Raw genomic sequence first — 19,082 nt, 5'->3', positions numbered from 1 at the left:
CATCGACTCCACAGCCTTGAGGGAGGGAGGCTAGTATGGTTTTAGTTCGTGCATTGGCGTTCTCAAACGCAAGAGAACGAAATAGATGATCTTGTACATCCGCAGGCAAATCTGGAGCATCTTTTAAAGCTGCAGAAAGACGATCGATAAATTGTCCATATGATTCTGTGGCTCCTTGCTTAATGTTAGCATATGATGGAGGCTTCTTCTTGTCTGGCACCAACAGCAAAGCCTTGTGGGCCAGTGCCTGGGACAACTGATGAATTTCAATGGGAAAAGTTAGCTGTACATTTGTTGTAGCATAGGCTCCTTGGCCCGTCAGCATATCTGGTTGGATCCCATAAAGTGGATCTCCTACTGTTTGATGCTTGTTGGCTTCCTCGGTTGCCAGGCGTCTCCATTCTCTCTCAAAGATGAGAAATTGAGATGGCGTGAGCAGAAGTGCTGCGATATTTGAACTATCAGCAGGGCACAAGAGGTCGGCTGTAAAGATGTATTGTATAATATTTTTTGAAGCTTCTGAACAAATTCCGTGCTGGGAAACTGTCTGCTTGGCTGCCCATAATACCTTCCACTCGTGCGGTTGCCATTTAGCAACGTTCTGTTCAATTACCACAGGGCAAGCTATAAGATTTGCTGCTTCAAAATCCTGATCCAGCACGGCGTTCTTCTTTGCCTCAGACCAGCGGTTCAGAAGTGGATCAGTTTGGTTGGCAGGCAGCGCCATCTGCTGAGCAGTGGACAGTAGTGTCTGCTGGTTGTGCATAGATGACAGAGTTTGCAAGTCATGTGTTTTTTGTGGGAAAGTTTTAGATAATTCGATTGTTCTTTGCTCTAATTGATTTTGCCGGTTTGATAGCTTAGCAAGTTTGGCTATAATTTGCTGTAATTCCCTTGATCTCTGCGGCTTTTTCAGTGATCGAGCCGCACAACGGCCGTCAGGTTCTAAAACTTCTTCATCGGAATCAGATTCCGGCAGGGGACAGTGGGACGCTTGTGGATGGGTGGCGGGTCCCACTGATGCAGGCTGCAGGGGCGCAGGGGTCTCGGATTGAGTCGAATTCACGTTGTCCGATCCAGACATGGACGCCGCCATGTCTTCTGTTTTTGTTTTGGTCAGGTGGGCTGCTGACGTCAGCTCCCGTTCCGGTGGGGGGGAGTTTGAGTCTGTGGCCGAGTTTCTCAGGTATCGTGGGCATGATATGCTCACAGATACCATTTGAGCTATTCCAAACTAGGCCAAACTAGGCCTCAGGCCTGGGTCTAGTAGGCCGCAAAACGTTCAGCATACGTAGTAGCAGATAAACTTATCTGCTACTAGGAATGTGTTAAGGTATGGACGCTCGCAGCATAGAGGTAATGGCACTAAATCTCCGTAGCTACCTTAACCCTAGATTGCTTACATACTTCTGTATGTTCACCGCCTATCACAGTGCACCTGCTAACTGTAAACTATTCGTTCTGTACTTAACCGGCCATCTCGCGGCATAAAGCGGAGTTCGTGCTGGAAACCATACTGGTTGGTCTCACGTTACTCTAGTCCCCGGTCTTACCAGAGCTCGGCTACAGAGTCCACTCCGCTGGTGCCACCGCCTCGAAGTCCGCCTCCTTGCTGCATCACCTGTGCCCGCCCTGCGCTGCTGTCAGCCCCGCCTGTCTCATCTTTCGCCACGCCCCTGGGGTCTGGCGGCTGGCTCGTCTCCTCCCCTGCTTCTTTCTCGCTGAACCGCGGCAAGGACATTTCCAGTTTCTCGACCGCGTGATCAGCCACATCTACCACATCACGGAGGGACGAACAAAGAGGGGCCGCATTCCCTTTCACAGGATGCGTGGAATTGATCCCAAAAAATCTCGCTACCTTAGATACTTTTTTCTGTTCTTTTGCTTGGGGAGGAACGGCTCCCGAATCAGGAGAGCAAGGAGCTGTTCTCTCCAGTGTGGAAATCGCGGCTTGGGCGGCTCTGCGCTCTGCGGCAAAGGTTTGCAAGGTATTTATAATTTTCTTCCAAATTACACCTAACTCCGAACAAATTTTCGCGTCTTTACCTTGCGAAACCACAGAGTCCCAAAGCAAGTCACCGATATCCTTCCACTCTGTCTCACTAAACAAAAGTGAGGGCTGATGTAATTTCCCTTTCTTCTGAGCCCATTGGGTCAGCTGGTTTATATCAGAGTCTTTGATTTTTTCGCCCCGTTTCGAGACAATGGATGCCAAGAGCTGCACGGCAGCTATAAAATCTCGGTCCATTAGTTTGTAAACTTGTGTATCCATCCGCGTCTGCCGCTCTTACCTTCTCTCCGCTGACAGTGGGTGGCACTGTATCCCTTCCGAACAATCCAATCGGCAGACGCTCCCCGGCCTGCCCCGCGTATTTCAGGATAGGGGCCCGCAAGCGACGCACTCGCTTCCTAAACCAAATGGGGGCTTCTCGCATTTAAGCTTCGCATTTAAGCTTCACATTCAAATCGCATTTAAGCTTCGCATTTAAGCTTGCAACACAGGCTCAGTCGCTGTTCAGGCACCATTTAAAAGCTGAGGCCTGGTAGACCGGGGGCTAGAGGAACGTGAGTCCGACCAATATGGTTATAAGCATGTACTCTGCTTTATTTCCCGAGATGGCAGGTTATATACAGAGAGAGTCATTTACAGTTAGCAGGTGCATTCTGATAGGCAGTGAGAGTACAGAAGTATGTAAGCTATTGCAGTTTAAGGCAGCCACCGTGTCTTCTCAGTAACTGTTCTATGCTATTAGCACTCCTACCTTAACACATTCCCAATACCAGATAACCTTATCTGGTACTACATATGTTGGACGTACGAGGCCTACTAGGCCCAGGCCTGAGGCCTGGTCTGAGGCCCAATTGTGGATAGCTCTACCTTATGATATAAGCCATCCTGCTACAGGGTTTAATTGTCTAATTACAGCTTTAGGTTGTGAGGTTCCATCCTTCTTGTTCCTCCCCTCAGTCCACCGTTGTTTATGCTTTTGGGCCTGAAAGTTGTCCTTGGTCCTCAGCAGGAAAGTATTTGTTTTGTCTACCTGCTGTGTGAAGAGAGCTTACTGGCACTTAATATGAGGCTCAGAACTACACCTAAGCAGCACAGAATCTGAAAACATGAAAGCTAAAACTTAAGGCATTGCATCAATGACAGCGGAAACGGGCCAAAGCACAGGGCTCGTGTCATACCATTACCAAGAGCCACGACCGGGAACCTGGATCTCGCCACTGCTTTCACCAGCCTTGACCTTTTGTGCAGGAGATAAGGAAACTGCAGCTGGGTTTAGAAATTTAGGACTGCATTAGAACCACATGGAACCCGTGCTAGTGCACTTATTCCTTTAAGTTCTTACAGTGCGTCTCTTTTCTAGGAAAAATGATTTCTGAAAGCATCTCCTTTATCAAGGGTGTGGTGCTTGGAGGAGTCTTCTGCATGTTGGTTATGCTCCTCAGACACATTAAGGTGGGCCACAGGACCAAAGCACATCACCACGAGCATCATCACATCCAGGTTCTCAACAAGGAAGATGTCTTAAACCTTTCAGAAGGTGAACGTGTGGAGCTTAGTAAAAGCATCTGTGTTTACTGTATCATCCTTGTCAAACCAAAAGATCTGGGGCACTGGGCTGCAGCAAGGGAGACCTGGAGCAAGCACTGTGACAAGGCAGAATTCTACAGCTCAGAAAATGTCAAAGTGTTCAGTTCTGTAGCCATCAACACAAATGTTATGTGGGTGCTGATGCAGAAGGCTTACAAGATAATGTATGAACACAATAAGGATAAATTCAGCTGGTTCTTCCTTGCATATCCAACAACATTTGCTATAATTTAAAATCTCAAGTATTTCTTACTGAAAAAAGACCGCTCACAGCCTTTTTGCCTAGGCCACACTGTGAAATCTGGTGACCTTGAGTATCTGGATGGCGAGGGAGGAATTGTCTTAAGCATTGAGTCACTAAGACAACTCTCCCGTGTTCTTGGAGACCCTGAGAAGTGTCCAGAGCAGGGAGGTATGATTTGGAAACTCGCAGAGGACAAACAGCTGGCAATCTGCCTGAAGTACACTGGCGTATTTGCTGAAAATGCCAAAGATTCAGAAGGGGAAGGCATCTTTAACACTAAATCCATTGGGGTCCTCATTAAGGAGGCCATGTCCACTCACCCGCAGCAGGTGGTGGATGGCTGCTGCTCCAACATGGCCATCACCTTCAGCTGGTTGGCCCCCAATCACATGCACGTGATGATGTATGGGGTGTACAGACAGAGGCCCTACGGCCACTCATACAGTGATGCCCTGGTATTCCTGCCCCCACCGGGCACAGACAGTGCTTAATGTGTCCTCAGGGAAGGCCTGGAACCACAGAGTTGGCTCTTCTCACAACACACAGTTGTACTGACACGTACTGGTGTACAGGGGTTTTTGCACATTGAGGGTTGATAAAGCTCTTAATTTTAAAAGTGGAAGGAGAATTTTTTTCTGAATCTTTTACAGAGAAATGCTTTTGGCTTTTGACAGTGTCTTGGTTTGAAAGACAGGTATCTACTAGGAAGGGGGCAGGACCTCCCTAGAGATGGAGAATTTGAATCCCCTCCCTCCAAGTTATTCTAATTTAGAAGATTAAAGGGGCTTTCAGACAGAGGTATGGGGATAGGAATAACAGTTCTTTACTAGTATATATGACAAAACAACAAACAAACAACAACTACAGCATTCATAATAAACAGAACTGAACCTAGAACCTTGAGGGCTTTCTTTCACAAAAAGCCCAGGGCAGTTTGATCTCGGTGCCCCTGCAGGACTCCGAAAGGCCGAGCTGGAAGGGTAGAAAGTCCCAGGCTGGTGGATGAGATGAGGAGCTCTGCGCTGGTAGCTGGAGCAGCAGGGGTGTCCCAGCAGGGCTGGGCAGTGCAGGGCTACAGAGTAGCAGGGGAACCTCAAAGCTCCGAAGAAGCAGCGGAGGTGGGGGGAGGGCTGGAGAAAACGAGCTCAGGATTCCCGGGTACACAAGCAGATGACGGTAGATTTCCCAGGACGAGACGGAGGCAGAGTGATGGCCGTGAACTCTTCCTGCAGCGAGGGGCAGCTTGACTGTCTTCCTCGGCGCTGAGAGCAAAAGTCCCAGACCCCCTCCCCCAGCTCTGTCTTTTTACCTTTCCCAAAGCTCGTTATCTCTCCCCTCTGAGGGACACTCCCAGAGACTTAAAAACAATAGGTGTAGCCTTGTGCTGCCATGTCCTTCAGCTACTCCCTTTTGTTCTGATTAAGTACTGTCATTAAGGTTTCTTGGAAACTTATGGGAAAAAATTCTGTAACTGAAAAAAAAGGCAAATCTAACCCCCAGCAGTGTTGGAATGAAATGATAAAAAGAAGCTCTTAATGCGTATTATGAAAGGAAATTAAGTTCATAGGGAGGGGTTGTACATGTAAATATTAATGAAAACTCAAATGAACTTGAGTCTACTCTTGCAAATATATTTTTGCAAGACTATTTCAGTTCTTCCAGGCACTTCTAGAATGTCTTTATATCTTTCTAAGATGTACCAATAAAACTGACTACAGATCCAGTCTCAAAGACTGTAACTTTAGGCTCTTTCTTTTGCACTGAACTACACAATAGCTTGAGCTTATACAGCACCTGCCACCTCATGTACAGCCTTCTAACAGCAGGAAGCAAGGTGACAAGAAATCTTGCAGCAGAGTAATATCAAGTGCCCTTTGGACTACTATTTCTAAGCAGACAAAAGAAAAAGATAAACCGTATTTGAATAAGTATTAACATGGTCAAGGAGTCTGTTAGCACAAGATTAATTGCTCATGTAAAATTTCATTCCATCCATAAGCATATTAGAATAAAGGTTCACTATTCTTTTTACTCCTGTTAGTGGGTGCTAATAGTGTTTACAAGGAAGAAGTTGGTTAATTGTCAGTACAATTTGGTGTTTGGTTTGGGGTTTTTTGATGTCACCTTTTTTTTTTGCAATAGTGTGCACTCAGTTTTACACAAGTTCCTGGGTCACACTTCTGTCCACTCACAGCATGTGCAGACAAACAGCACTTCAGTACTTACTCCATGTAGAATTCACTGACCTGACGTGTGTTTCAAGACTTGAGGAAGGTACTACATCCATCTTTTACATCTAGGACTATCACAGGCTTTGTTGGTACTACGATATTCATAAAACATGGGAGCAGACTGTGTTGTCTCACCTTTAACCAATCAGTTGTAACACTCTACCCTGAGCTGCAGGTGGGCAGATGGGGAAGTGAAACAGTTGCTTCAGAGCTGATGAGACTATCCACATCTTGGGTTTTTTTGTTTTAAGCATCAGGTTTTTGACAAGAAAGGTAAGACAACTGCTCAGACCCCCATACAAACTCCCACAGCTCAGCTGCTTTTTTAAAGGTGAGACAAGATGCACCTTCTCATCCTCCCTGTCAGTCAGAGCTCAGTTGACAGCAACACAAACATACACAATTGATGCCAAAACCTAGGTGAAACTTGCACCTTTGATGTTTTGCTAAACTGGTATATAAATTAAGCCTGTTTTTGATTTGTGTCTTCTTACAGAATAATACAGATGCAAAAACTTTAATAAAACCAGATAAAGAAAGCAAAACTTTAATTTCAGTGTTTCTGATGATTAAAAACAGTTCTGAGCCCCCTGCAGCAACAGCAGTCATAGGAGAATAAGAGTGAACAATTCCAATGAGAAAAAAATCTCATTTGTCACAGATTTGAGGTGCTGTAGGACAACAGGAAGACATAGGATGGAAGGGTAAAAAGCAAACCACAAAAGGCAAGATTAGCTCATTTTACACAAAAAAAAAACCCCAAAACTGAAGCGTAAACTGATTTCCCATAGTACTTACCAGAAATCAGTACATCTATAATGAAATCTTTAAGATGCACAGAAATGTTCACCAGCATTCTCAAGGTCTGAGGTTTGATCAGAACTTTTTCTGCAACACTGCTTAAATTTTGTCTTCCTACACTGAGAAATAGTTTCAGATTTACCGTCATTTTCAGAAGTACAGTCTTGTAAATAATTTTACAGAAATTTAAAAGCAGCATGTATTAGGCAATACATTCCTTCTGCCATGTCTTAACTTGGCTTTAGAATCAGATGGAGAACACCTTGGCTACTATCGTTGTTAGCGTAGGAAAAGATATAACCACACAAAGGCGATCATATGCGGTTCTTTATTAGAGCGCACGGGACACAGGGGTGGTGGGATGCCCAAATCTTGTGCCTGAGGATACAAAGTTGCTTTGTGATTTTATACCTTCAAGTTACACATACGTTAACTAGCACCCACCCCTAGCTACTGGCTCCCCTAATCCTTAGTTACTATCTCAAATCATACCTATACTTTACCCTGAGTTATACTTGATTTGGTTAAGACAATGCTTCCCAATTATCTCCTGGGCTCAAGTCACACTTGATTCAGTTAAAACAATAGTATGATGCTAGTTGCAGTAAACTGACCTATGTTCCAAGGCCAGGCTGCATCACGTTTCAGGCTGTGTGTCTTCTAGTTCCCCCACCACCTGCAGTTAGCCGCTTGCCATGCAGAAATCATTTTTTAACCCCACACTATCATTCCTCCCTTTGAAAGTATTTCACTCTAATATACTAAGTGTAAATGCTTTCACTTTAACAGTCTATTTGGCTTCAAAGTTTATACTGGATGTTCATCTTCAAATCTTTGGTTGTCATGGGCTTTGTCGCGGATGTTGTTGCGGATTGAAGGCACTGGATATGGGTTCCGTGCCAATGCCTTCATTATGGTCCTGTTCCAAGATGCCTTTTTCTGTATCTCTCTCTTCAGGATTCTGTAAACTAACCAAATTGCTAGAAATATAATTAGTAAAATTATCAGACTTTCAAGGATAGACTTTACCCATGAACTCACATTCCATCCTAATCCTTTAAAGATTTTGTCTAACCAGCTAGTAGCTAAATCTTTTCGTTCTTCTTGTGCCTCATGCTGTATTTTTTTCAACTGGCTGATATCATGTTCTACATCTGCAGTGACATTTGGGATGTGGATGCAGCAATGGTCAATTTGTCCCTTTAAATATCCACACACTCCGTGTTCTTTCAAAAGTAACATACCTAAAGCCAATCGATTTTGCAGAGTCATTTTGGTGGTGGCTTGTAATTGCATGTTGAGTTCTTTAAATCCTTCTTGTGTGATTCTTGCTAATCTATCTACCTGACCTGTGAGTCTATATAGCATTTCTCTATTTCGATAATTTGCAACCGGGCCAAACAAAGACTCTAGGGCCCACCCGATTTTTACTCCACTAGAGGGTTCCTGCCAAGTGTCATCTGGGTTCTTGTCCTCTAGGACATCTTGTTTTGCTCTTATCTGCAATAGCTCATGGCTCCTGTTAAATGGGGATCTCTTCCAAATTGGACATAAAATGGGAAGGCCCAGAGTGATTTCTCTTACTTCCCTATCTACAGGCGTGTTGTCCATGTGCCATCACTTATTGCCCATACAAACGGTCCTGGACTTCGAATTGTACTCCTGCTACATCCTACTATAATCTTGGAATCTATTTTGCCTTGTTTGTGTCTAATCTTCCTGCAAACACAACCGATTCGTAAGGCCACTGCCAATGGTGACAACTGTTTTATCTCCAGATCATCAGAAGTGCAATCATAAATTTTATTACATACCCACAAACCTACTTTATTTGCCTCTTTCTGACTACTAGTATCAGTACGTATCACCGTGGGATCTATGTCATCTTCAGGGCCTTTCCATTTAATGCACCAAGGAGTGCTTGCCATATATTGGAATGTCTGGAGTATACTCATAGACCATGCACTGTCCCAGGGTTCCAATCCTTTTCTTCACACTTCCACACCACAATGCTCTCTATAGCATTTTCCCTGATCATTTGATAACGTGGTAATCAACATTCCCATTTTTCAAGGTCTTGGTCTTTAACCCACCACTCTGATTTCTCCTAATTTGCCATTACTAAGAGTGCAGTCTGATTTTCTCATGGGTTGCATATAGGCTTTCTCAATTATCTTCCAGTACTCTTTGACCACCACCCTTGACTCTGGTACCTGTTTATATTTGACTGTTTTGTTCCCTTCTATATCAGGTAATTTTGATGTTATTATTCCCCAGCTTATTGGATCCCCTGCTGCCTTTGGTATTGGCAGACAGGCTGTTATTCTACTGGTATTTTGCATTTTGGCAAAGTCTCTGACCAATCCAATCATTACATTTTCAGCCCGAATTGCATTAGAGACTTCTATTACTTGTGTCTTTGCTTGTACCTCTCTCTTCATTCTAGAATGAAGAGCGGTTGGTTGACCCTTCTGTATTCCATATCCCAAAGTAACAGCAATCCCTACTGGTGACATTAGTATCCATGAAAGTAACGTTACCCACAAGAAGAGCATGAGCACAATTACTGATACCATTTAAACAGTTACAGATGTTTTAGCCTCAGCTTCGTCAGTCCTATAATTTCTACAGCCCACTTCTGGGCTTCACGAGGGACCTTCTTCACTTGTGTGTAGTGTATCCAGGGTTCCACTCCAGCCACTTTGACTGCTGTAAAGGTGGTTAGCAGTACCTGATGGGAACCAGTCCTCTTTTAGTGGTTCTTCATTCCAGGTTCTGATGTATACTTCATCTCCTGGTTTGATATTGTGGACTGGATTCTCCAGGGCCAGCGGTCTGTTCCACACAAGGACACCTCGAAGCCGAGCTAGAGTTTTCCGGAGGGACAGAACATAATTATACACATCTTGTTACCCTGTGACATGAACATTTGGATTTGGGTTAGGAGATTCATATGGTTTCCCATACAATATTTCATAAGGACTAACTGACATCCCACTCCTAGGCTTTATCTGAATTCTCAGCAATGCGATTGGTAAAGCCTGTGGCCACTGCAGTTTGGCTTCCTGGGATATTTTACTGATCTGCCCCTTCAGCGTCTGGTTCATTCTCTCTACTTGCCCACTTGACTGGGGTCTCCATGGTGTGGAGGTCCCAAGATATTCCCAATAACTTACTCACCCCTTGTACCACTGGGGCTATGAAGTGTGGGCCTCTGTCTGATGATATCCCTAGGGGCACCCCAAACCTGGGAATGATCTCCTGTAATAACCACTTAACTGTTTCCTTTGCTTGGTTTGTGCGACAGGGAAGGGCTTCTGGCCATCCAGAAAACGTGTCAGCCCCTACTAACAGGTATTTGTATCCCCGAGTTCTTGGCAATTCTGCAAAATCCACTTGCCAATAGTCTCCTGGTTCTATTCCCATCTGAATTCTGCCTAACTGTGCCTGTCGTCTAGCTACTGGGTTGTTTTTCAGGCAGATTTCACATTTAGACATTACTGACTTGGCCATTGTTTGCATCCGTACTGAGATTAGGTATTGTCTCAACCACTTTACCAAGGCCTCTGCACCCCAGTGACACTCGTGTTTTACCTGTAAAATTTCTCTCATTACCAAAGGAGAGAACCACTATTTGCCCTTGTGGGTTACATACCACCCTTCTGCATTCTTCTGTGCCTTCAGCAGTTGTGCTAGTTTGTCATCTTCTATTGTATATTTTGGCTTAGGAGGCAAATTAAATTGAGAGATATTAAGTCTTGACGGTATCAATGCCATTGTTTTCTGCACCTCTCGCGCTACCTGACGGGCTGCCCAATCTGCTCCATTTCCCTCACAAAATTTGGAGTTGCCTGATTGATGTGCTTTGCAAGCCATGACTGCTACTTGTTCAGGTTTTTGTACTGCATCTATCAGTTGTAGGACTGCATCTTGATGTGTACCTTGTGTACCTTGGGAGGACAGCAGTCCTCTTTCTTTCCATAAAGCTCCATGTACATGCACTACTCCGAAGGCATATTTGGAGTCAGTCCATATATTTACTGTCTTCCCCTCACTCAGCTCTAGTGCTCTGGCTATTGCAATTAGTTCTGCCCTCTGGGCAGATGTAATAGGTGGCAGTGCTTTTGCCTCTAGTACTACATCAGTTGTGGTTATTGCATATCCTGCGTATCTAGTTCCATTCTCCATGAAGCTGCTTCCATCTGTAAAGAGTTCCCACTCCGGTTGCTCTAGGGGGACATCCTTCAGATCTGTTCTTGCTGAATAGGTGTGCTCGATGACTTCTACACAGTCATGCTCTAATGGACCTTCCTCAGCTGTGGTACCTAGAAACAAAGCTGGATTCAAGAGGTTAGTTGTTTTTAGTGCAACGTCATCCTGCTCAGTCAGGGTTACCTGGAATTTCATCATCCGTCTTGGAGAGAGCCAATGGCCCCCCTTTTGTTCCAGGACTGTAGTTACCATGTGTGCCACATAGACATCTATGTGTCTTCCCATCGTGAGCTTCCTGGCTTCCTGTATCAGCAGCACAGTAGCTGCCACTGCCCGCAGACATGAAGGCCATCTGGCACTTACGTTGTCGAGTTGTTTGGAAAAGTAACCCACCGGCCTTTTCCAGCTTCCCAGTTGTTGGGTCAGGACTCCCAGTGCCAGTCGCTGCCTTTCATGCACGTACAGCTGAAAGTCTTTAGAAAGATCAAGTAACCCCAAAGCAGGAGCAGTTGTCAATGCTTCCTTTAACTTCTGGAAGGCCTCTTTCTGTGGTTTGCCCCAGGTGAATGGCTGCGTCTTCTGAGCCTCATACAAGGGTTTTGCAATCAGTCCATAGTCCATGATCCACAGGCGACACCAGCCGGTCACTCCAAGGAAGATCTGCAGCTCGTGTAGATTCTGGGGCTCTGGAATAGCACAGATAGCTTGAATACGATTAGTACCCAGTTTTCTCTGCTGTTGTGAGAATTCACATCCCAGGTAAATCACAGTCTGTTGGGCAATCTGTGCTTTTTCTCTGGACACCTTATACCCTCCCATTCCTAATGAATTTAAAATCTCAATGGTTACCTTTATGCAGGTCATTTCTTCTTCAGTTGCAATCAAAATGTCATCTACATATTGGACTAATAGATATTGGTCTCTCGGTACTTGCCCTTCTCTGGTCCAGATTTCCAGTTCCTTTCCAATCTGACTCCCGAATAGCGTTGGAGAATTCTTGTATCTCATCGGTAATCAGGTCCAGGTGAGCTGGGTCTTTCTTCAATTTTCTGGATGTTCCCACTCAAAGGCAAATAGTTTCCTACTTTCTTGGTCAAGGGGTATGCAGAAGAAGGCATCCTTTAAGTCAATTACAGTAAACTACTTATATATATCCTTTACGGATGCTAACAATGTATAAGGATTGGCAACCACTGGATGAATGTCTTTGGTTATTTCATTTATGCCTCTTAAATCCTGTACAAGTCTATACTCACCATTGGGTTTCTTTACTGGGAATATTGGGGTATTGTGTTCTGATTCACATTCCTCTAGAATTCGATATTTTAAGAATTTATCAATGGTCTTTGCTATTCCCTGTCGTGCTTCTGGTTTTATAGGGTACTGCTTGATTCTTACAGCCTTTGCTCCTTCTTTTAACTCTACATGTACCGGTTGTGCTAACTTCAATTTTCCAGGTACATCTGTTTCCTAGACAGAGGGAATTACTGCATCCTCTACTTCTTTAAGAATACTAGAAATTGGTTTTTCTTTTATCATCAAAATCTTTCCTGTGTTAGACTCAGGTTTTCTCATTACAAGTTCACCATTCTCAAAAGTAATTACTGCCTCCAGTGCTGCCAGTAGATCGCGCCCTAAGAGCAGAGCTGGACAATCTGGCATGTATAAAAATTCATGGGTCAAGACCTTATCTTCAAAGCTCAAATCTGGGGGTTGCAGGAATGGCCGTATTTCCTCCTTCCCTGTGGCTCTGATGACTGCTGCCGACCTGTTCCCAACTTGCCCCTCGAGATAATTTAATACAGAATGTGTTGCCCCTGTGTCAATGAGAAAATCTACGTCTTTCCCTTCTAAATGCAAAGTCACCATGGGCTCTCTTGATCCTGGCTCTCTCTCATGTAAAACCACGACACTGGCTACACCATCCATCTGGGGCTCACCACTCTGGCTAAACATGCTGTCTAACTGAGTGTCATGGGTTGGCACTGGCTAGATGTTAATGCACCCATGAATATGTTTTTTTTCCCTAACAGCTACTGTGGGATGTGATCAGGAACAGAGCAGAGCAGGCTTAAATCTTGAAAACAAAAAAAACCTACCAAAACTTTATTACATTACATAAGAACAGGGACAGAAATACTTTTAAACACACACAGAGACAGAAATAAAAACTTTTTAGAACATTTCTTTTCCCAGTTTCTACCTCCCCACACATCACTCTTCACAGACCAACCTTTGGGTTTTAGATCAAACAATCACCACTTAAAAACAAACTAATCTTCAATTCAGCAAGGGAGAGAGGAGTCTCTCTCGCACTACAGACTGTTCCTCAGAAAACACGGGTCCACCCCTTATGTGTTCCCATGTCACCCATGGCACCGCCCGGAGAGGTCTGCCAGGGTGACACTCTCTTTTTCCTATGTCTAGCGCTCTCACTGCTGTCCAAAGGCTGAAAACTGCATACAGGGCTCTTTTAAGGATACTTGCATGCCGAGCTCTCCCCTTTTTACTCAGGGGCCAGGGTTCCAGGAGCAGGTCTCCCCTGAGGGCAGAGGGCGCCACCTCACCCTCCCCCTCTTTTCTCTGCTCGCTTCACTCTTCAAGTGCCAGTCACTGTAGCAAAAGCAGGGCAGCTGCATCTACCCAAAATGCAGTTTATGTTCAAAAGAGACTTAAGTTCAGTCCATGGCTGACATTATGCAAGAGAAGTCCAGCTCAGAAGGCTACTCTTCTCATTCTTCCATCGGGTTCCTTCTAATCATGCTTTATCATCTCAGTCTCAGGCTGCTTCTCTCTCTCTGAAACCACCAGTCATGAGAATCAATGTCTAAGAAAAGTTTTTTTCTGCTACACAAGGGTTAACAATTTTTTCTCGGCAGGGTGCTGCAGGCTCAGGCACTCTCAAGCTCCGCAACTCCCACGTGGCTGGGCACCTTCTCTCAGAGTTTGGGGGGGGGAGGGGGGTGAGTACACACAGAAAGCACTTCCACAGTTTTCCACCCCTCCATCCTGGACGGGGCAGTTCAGTTCCAGTCCTGTCTCCTCTCTTCTCCCCCCCGGGGCTCCGGCTTACCTGAGCCGACCACGTGTTTCCCCTCCCCCACCCAGCCTCGTGGCTGGGCAGGGGAAGGAAGCCTGACACGTCTCTCTGCTAAAACCAGGATCTGAAAAGAGGCCGAACCCCCTTGGGGTCCTGCTTTTAACTCTTTGTGTCCTCAGAGGCGTGTCCAAACCTCTGAGTGACCAATCTAGGTGCCAGCAGAAAAGCTGATCACTGATTGGACTGCCCACATCCCCCTGGAAAAATTCACCTCCCCCGCAACCACGACACTGAGGCTGACCAATCTGGCTAAATTGGCTTGGGCACTTTTTTCCAATGTCCCTCTGTCCTACAATAAGCACATTGATTTACCCCTAGCCCCCCATGACCAGAACCTCTGCCAAAGCCACCTCTATTACCGCTACGACCTACTCTACCACGTCCTCACCCCTGTCCCTGTAAAACCGCCAAAAGACTTTGCCCCTGTTTCTTGGCAACTTCTCTATCTCTGTTATTGTAATCCTTCCAGGCAACTTCTAGGAGTTTATCCAGATTTCTTAACTCTTCACCTTCTAGTTTCTGTAGCTTTCTTCTAATATCTTCCTGTGCTTGGCCCAGAAAAATAAAGGCAAGCTGAATTCTTCCTTGCTCACTGTCTACCTGAAGATCAGTATATCTTCTAGCTGCTTCCTTAAGTCTTTCTAGAAAGGCAGTGGGAGATTCTTTTCCTCTCAAATTCCATATAACTTAGACCAGTTCATACTCTTAGGTATTGCCTGTTGAACACCTATTGAAATCCACTCCTGATATCTCTTTAGCCTCAGCATATCTACTCCAGATGGGTCATTAGCATCCCACTCTGGGTCTGCAGTGGGAAAATTGTAATCCAGAGTCCCTGTCACCAAACCGTTTTGTATGTCTTCTCTAGCTCTTTCTCTTGCTGCCCAAAGTACCATGTCCCTTTCTTTCTCATCCATCAGAGTGTCTAATATCACATGAATATCTTCCCAATCAGGGTTCTGAGTTTTCATTATCATCTTAACCACGCAAGCTACCTTATCTGGGTTTTCTCTATATGTTCCAGCTGATTGTTTCCATATGACTAAATCAGCAGGTGAAAAGGGTACCTTTACAAAGACAGGTCCATTAGTTCCCACCCCTTGCCTTAGTGGTGCAATAATTGTTCTCTTTTGTTTGCCTGATTTCAATATACTCTTTCCTGCCTTAGGCCACGCCGGGGCCAGTCTTCCTCGTGTTCGGTGAGCTACTGGGGCATCTAGCTCATCCACTTCACTGTCACTACTTTCCATTCTATCTGCCTTCTCTGCATCCCCCCTTTGCTTCCACTTCACAATCACATCCTGGACAGGCGAATCTGGCAGGGGAGGGTACAGGGGGGCAGAGGGGACAGGTGCTGGCAAAGGAGGTGTAGGTGGGAGGGGAGGGTACCCTTGAGTTGGAGTTGGAGGAGGAATAAATCTTTGAACAGGCGTCGGCGGGGGGGCAGGATAGCTTTGAGCAGGTATATGTGGAGAAGGGGGGTTTCCCTGAACAGGCGGAGGAGGAGCAGGCATAGGCAAAGGAGGATAATTTCCTCCAAACAAAGGTGGAGGAGAAGCATATTGTGCAGGCATGAGCGAGGGAGGGGTAAGAGAATCAGGTGAGGTCAGGGTGAGTGGGGTAGAACTCGGTGTTGAGGGAGCTATGGTGGATGCAGGGGCCGAAGTTGCCACTAATAAATCCGGGTCCAGTTCATCTCCTCCTCCCAAAGCTTCACTTAAAATCGCATGTTGCATACAATGTTTATCTTGGACGCAAGCCAGGATTTATTATTTTCAAGCCTTACTGCTTCAAAACCGCCCTCCAACAACCAAACCGGTTTTTTGAGCAAGCAGAGGAATAAATCCAGGTATGGGATCTGTTCCAACATTCCGTCTTGTGCACAAAGTGACCTAAGTTGTGTAATGTTGGGGGTTAGATTTGCCTTTTTTTTCACTTACAGAATTTTTTCCCATAAGTTTCCAAGAAACCTTAATGACAGTACTTAATCAGAACAAAAGGGAGTAGCTGAAGGACATGGCAGCACAAGGCTACACCTATTGTTTTTAAGTCTCTGGGAGTGTCCCTCAGAGGGGAGAGATAACGAGCTTTGGGAAAGGTAAAAAGACCGAGCTGGGGGAGGGGGTCTGGGACTCTTGCTCTCAGCGCCGAGGAAGACAGTCAAGCTGCCCCTCGCTGCAGGAAGAGTTCACAGCCATCACTCTGCCTCCGTCTCGTCCTGGGAAATCTACCATCATCTGCTTGTGTACCCGGGAATCCTGAGCTCGTTTTCTCCAGCCCTCCCCCCACCTCCGCTGCTTCTTCGGAGCTTTGAGGTTCCCCTGCTACTCTGTAGCCCTGCACTGCCCAGCTCTGCCGGGACACCCCCTGCTGCTCCAGCTACCAGCGCAGAGCTCCTCATCTCATCCACCAGCCTGGGACTTCCCTCCCTTCCAGCTCAGCCTCTCAGAGTCCTGCAGGGGCACTGAGATCAAACTGCCCTGGCCTTTTTGTGAAAGAAAGCCCTCAAGGTTCTAGGTTCGGTTCTGTTTATTATGAATGCTGTAGTTGTTGTTTGTTTGTTGTTTTGTCATATGTACTAGTAAAGAACTGTTATTCTTATCCCCATACCTCTGTCTGAAAGCCCCTTTAATTTTCTAAATTAGAATAACTTGGAGGGAGGGGATTCAAATTCTCCATCTCTAGGGAGGTCCTGCCCCCTTCCTAGCAGATACCTGTCTTTCAAAGCAAGACAGATTTTTTGGCACCCACTGTGGGGCACAAGGGCATTGAGAGGAGAAGGAATAACAGTTCTTAAGTGACTTTGTGTACTGGGTATAGAAACCTCTCTAAATAGCATCATGTTGTCTAGCCTACCTTGGTTTGGGTGGCATGTGGTTGTGGCTGTGTTTCTCCCATTTGCAGGCCCTTATCTAAACATGGGCCCTCTCACTAAGGCTACTGTGGCTGTTATCCAGTTTGCACTGTGGGTTAATAAGGTGAGGAATTCATGGATTTTTAACTTCCTCTGAAAGGCACACACATGGATACATGGCTATCACACTCTAAGTGTTTGTGGGGTTACTTTAACAATGTTACTTACTGTGAGGAAATGACACCAGGAGAAATTTTTTCCCAACCCTTCACTCAGCTGTTTGGGTCTATTCCACCAGTTTTTGAAGGGTTTAAATCTTCTCTGAATGCTAATGATATCATACAATGGCTGGTATTGCTCACAGGCCTATTCTATTTAGTATTCCGAGATAAGGGGAGATTGACCTGGATAACCACCCTGATACCTATCCCAGAGAACAAGGATGCTGCCATGGAGCCTGACACTGCCCTAGAGACTGGGGATGCTGCCATGGAGCCTGACACTGCCCCACAGACTACGGATGCTGCCCCACCACCTGACCCTGCCATGAAGCCCACCTCAGAAATGAACCACCCACATGTGGTGGGAGTTCTGGTGAAGGAGATGGGCCAGATGCTGAAGGAGCACACTTCGCTAGTGGTGGCCTCATTGGCCTCATTAGCCCCAGCTAGTGGCAAACCCTCCCCCTGCCCTGAAGAGGCAGAGTCTGAAGGTGCAGCAGTGGAACCCACAGACGTTACAACCGTCCAGGTTCCAGCTGAACCACAGGGGCAGTCACAGCCAGCAGCAGTTGCCCCTGTGGAAAGGAAGAAATATAAGGTGAAATCAGAGCATCCAGGTGATAAGGATGAAAAAGGAGGCCCTCACAACCCACAGGGGAGCCAGAGGTTGAGATCATCACCGAGTCTCTGTCATATGAAAATCTCTGTAGTCTGCAAAAAGATGCTGCACGACAGGGATGTGAGCCTTGTACAACCTGGTTACTTAGGGTTTGGGACCTTATGGGTAGAGGTGTGCAACTGGATGGTGGTGAGGCAAGGAATATGGGACCCTTGACCCAAGACTGGTGTGAATCGGGTATTTGTAAAAGAGAAAGGACCCCTTCACCTTTGGGACCGGCTTTTAATGAGTGTAAGGGAGAGGTTTGTCCACAGAGACAGAATGCAGGAGCACCACCATAGCATGCGCTGAAAGTCTCTTGAGGAAGGGATCCAACAGCTGAGAGAAGTAGCAATACTGGAGGTACTTTTTGGGAGGGGTAGACAGCATGACAATGACCCCGACAAAGTCAGGTGCACAGGGCAAATGTTGTGGAATGTAGCAACTAAAGGGCCATCTGAATACAAAACATTCATGTCAACGATTAATGCTGATACCAACTGAGAGACTGTAGGTTCTGTAGCCAGCAAGCTTAGAAATTTTGACAGTATGATCAGTGGCCCAATGCAGACTCAGGTCTCTGCCATGGTTAAAGAACTCCAAGAGGAGATAAGGGAGGTAAGGGAGGAGATGAGGAGGAACAGTTCCCATGTAGCACCGGTGTGAGTCACAGGCCCCAGGGTCAGAACCCAACGTCCCTCAGCTAGAGAGAGAGGGTACATCCCACGAGCTGACCTGTGGTCCTTCCTGCGTGACCATGGGGAAGACATGGGAAGGTGGGATGGGAAACCCACTTCTGTTCTAGCAGCACAGGTGCATGAGCTCAAGGAGAGAAACACTAACCAAGGGGGTTCCACTAGAATGAAGGTAGCCTCAGCCTCCCATGACCAGGCTGTCAGGTATTACAGAAATGAGGATGCTCTGTCAGACCCCCTTGAAGGAACCTCTACTATGTATGCACAGGAAGAGAGTAGTAACTGGTGCTGGAGGGGCCCTGCCTCTAGCCAGGAAGAGGCACGGGAAAACCGAGTCTTTTGGACTGTGTGGGTTCTATGGCCTGGCACATCAGAGCCACAGAAATATAAAGCTTTGGTCGACACTGGTTCGCAGTGTACCCTAATGCCATCAGAACATGAGGGAACAGAACCTATTTCCATTGCCAG

General features: G+C 46.0%; 1 pseudogene; it reads left to right on the top strand.

Annotated features, from left to right (window-relative positions):
* Positions 1-2,571: 2,571 nt before the first annotated feature.
* On the top strand, positions 2,572-6,411 carry LOC134565117 (C1GALT1-specific chaperone 1-like; annotated as a pseudogene).
* Positions 6,412-19,082: the final 12,671 nt, after the last annotated feature.

Source organism: Prinia subflava, assembly GCF_021018805.1.
Source record: "Prinia subflava isolate CZ2003 ecotype Zambia chromosome W unlocalized genomic scaffold, Cam_Psub_1.2 scaffold_33_NEW, whole genome shotgun sequence".
NCBI classification, from domain to species: Eukaryota; Metazoa; Chordata; class Aves; order Passeriformes; family Cisticolidae; genus Prinia; species Prinia subflava.
The sequence above is the reverse complement of the archived record's forward strand: the minus strand, read 5'-3'. Positions and strand labels throughout refer to the sequence as shown.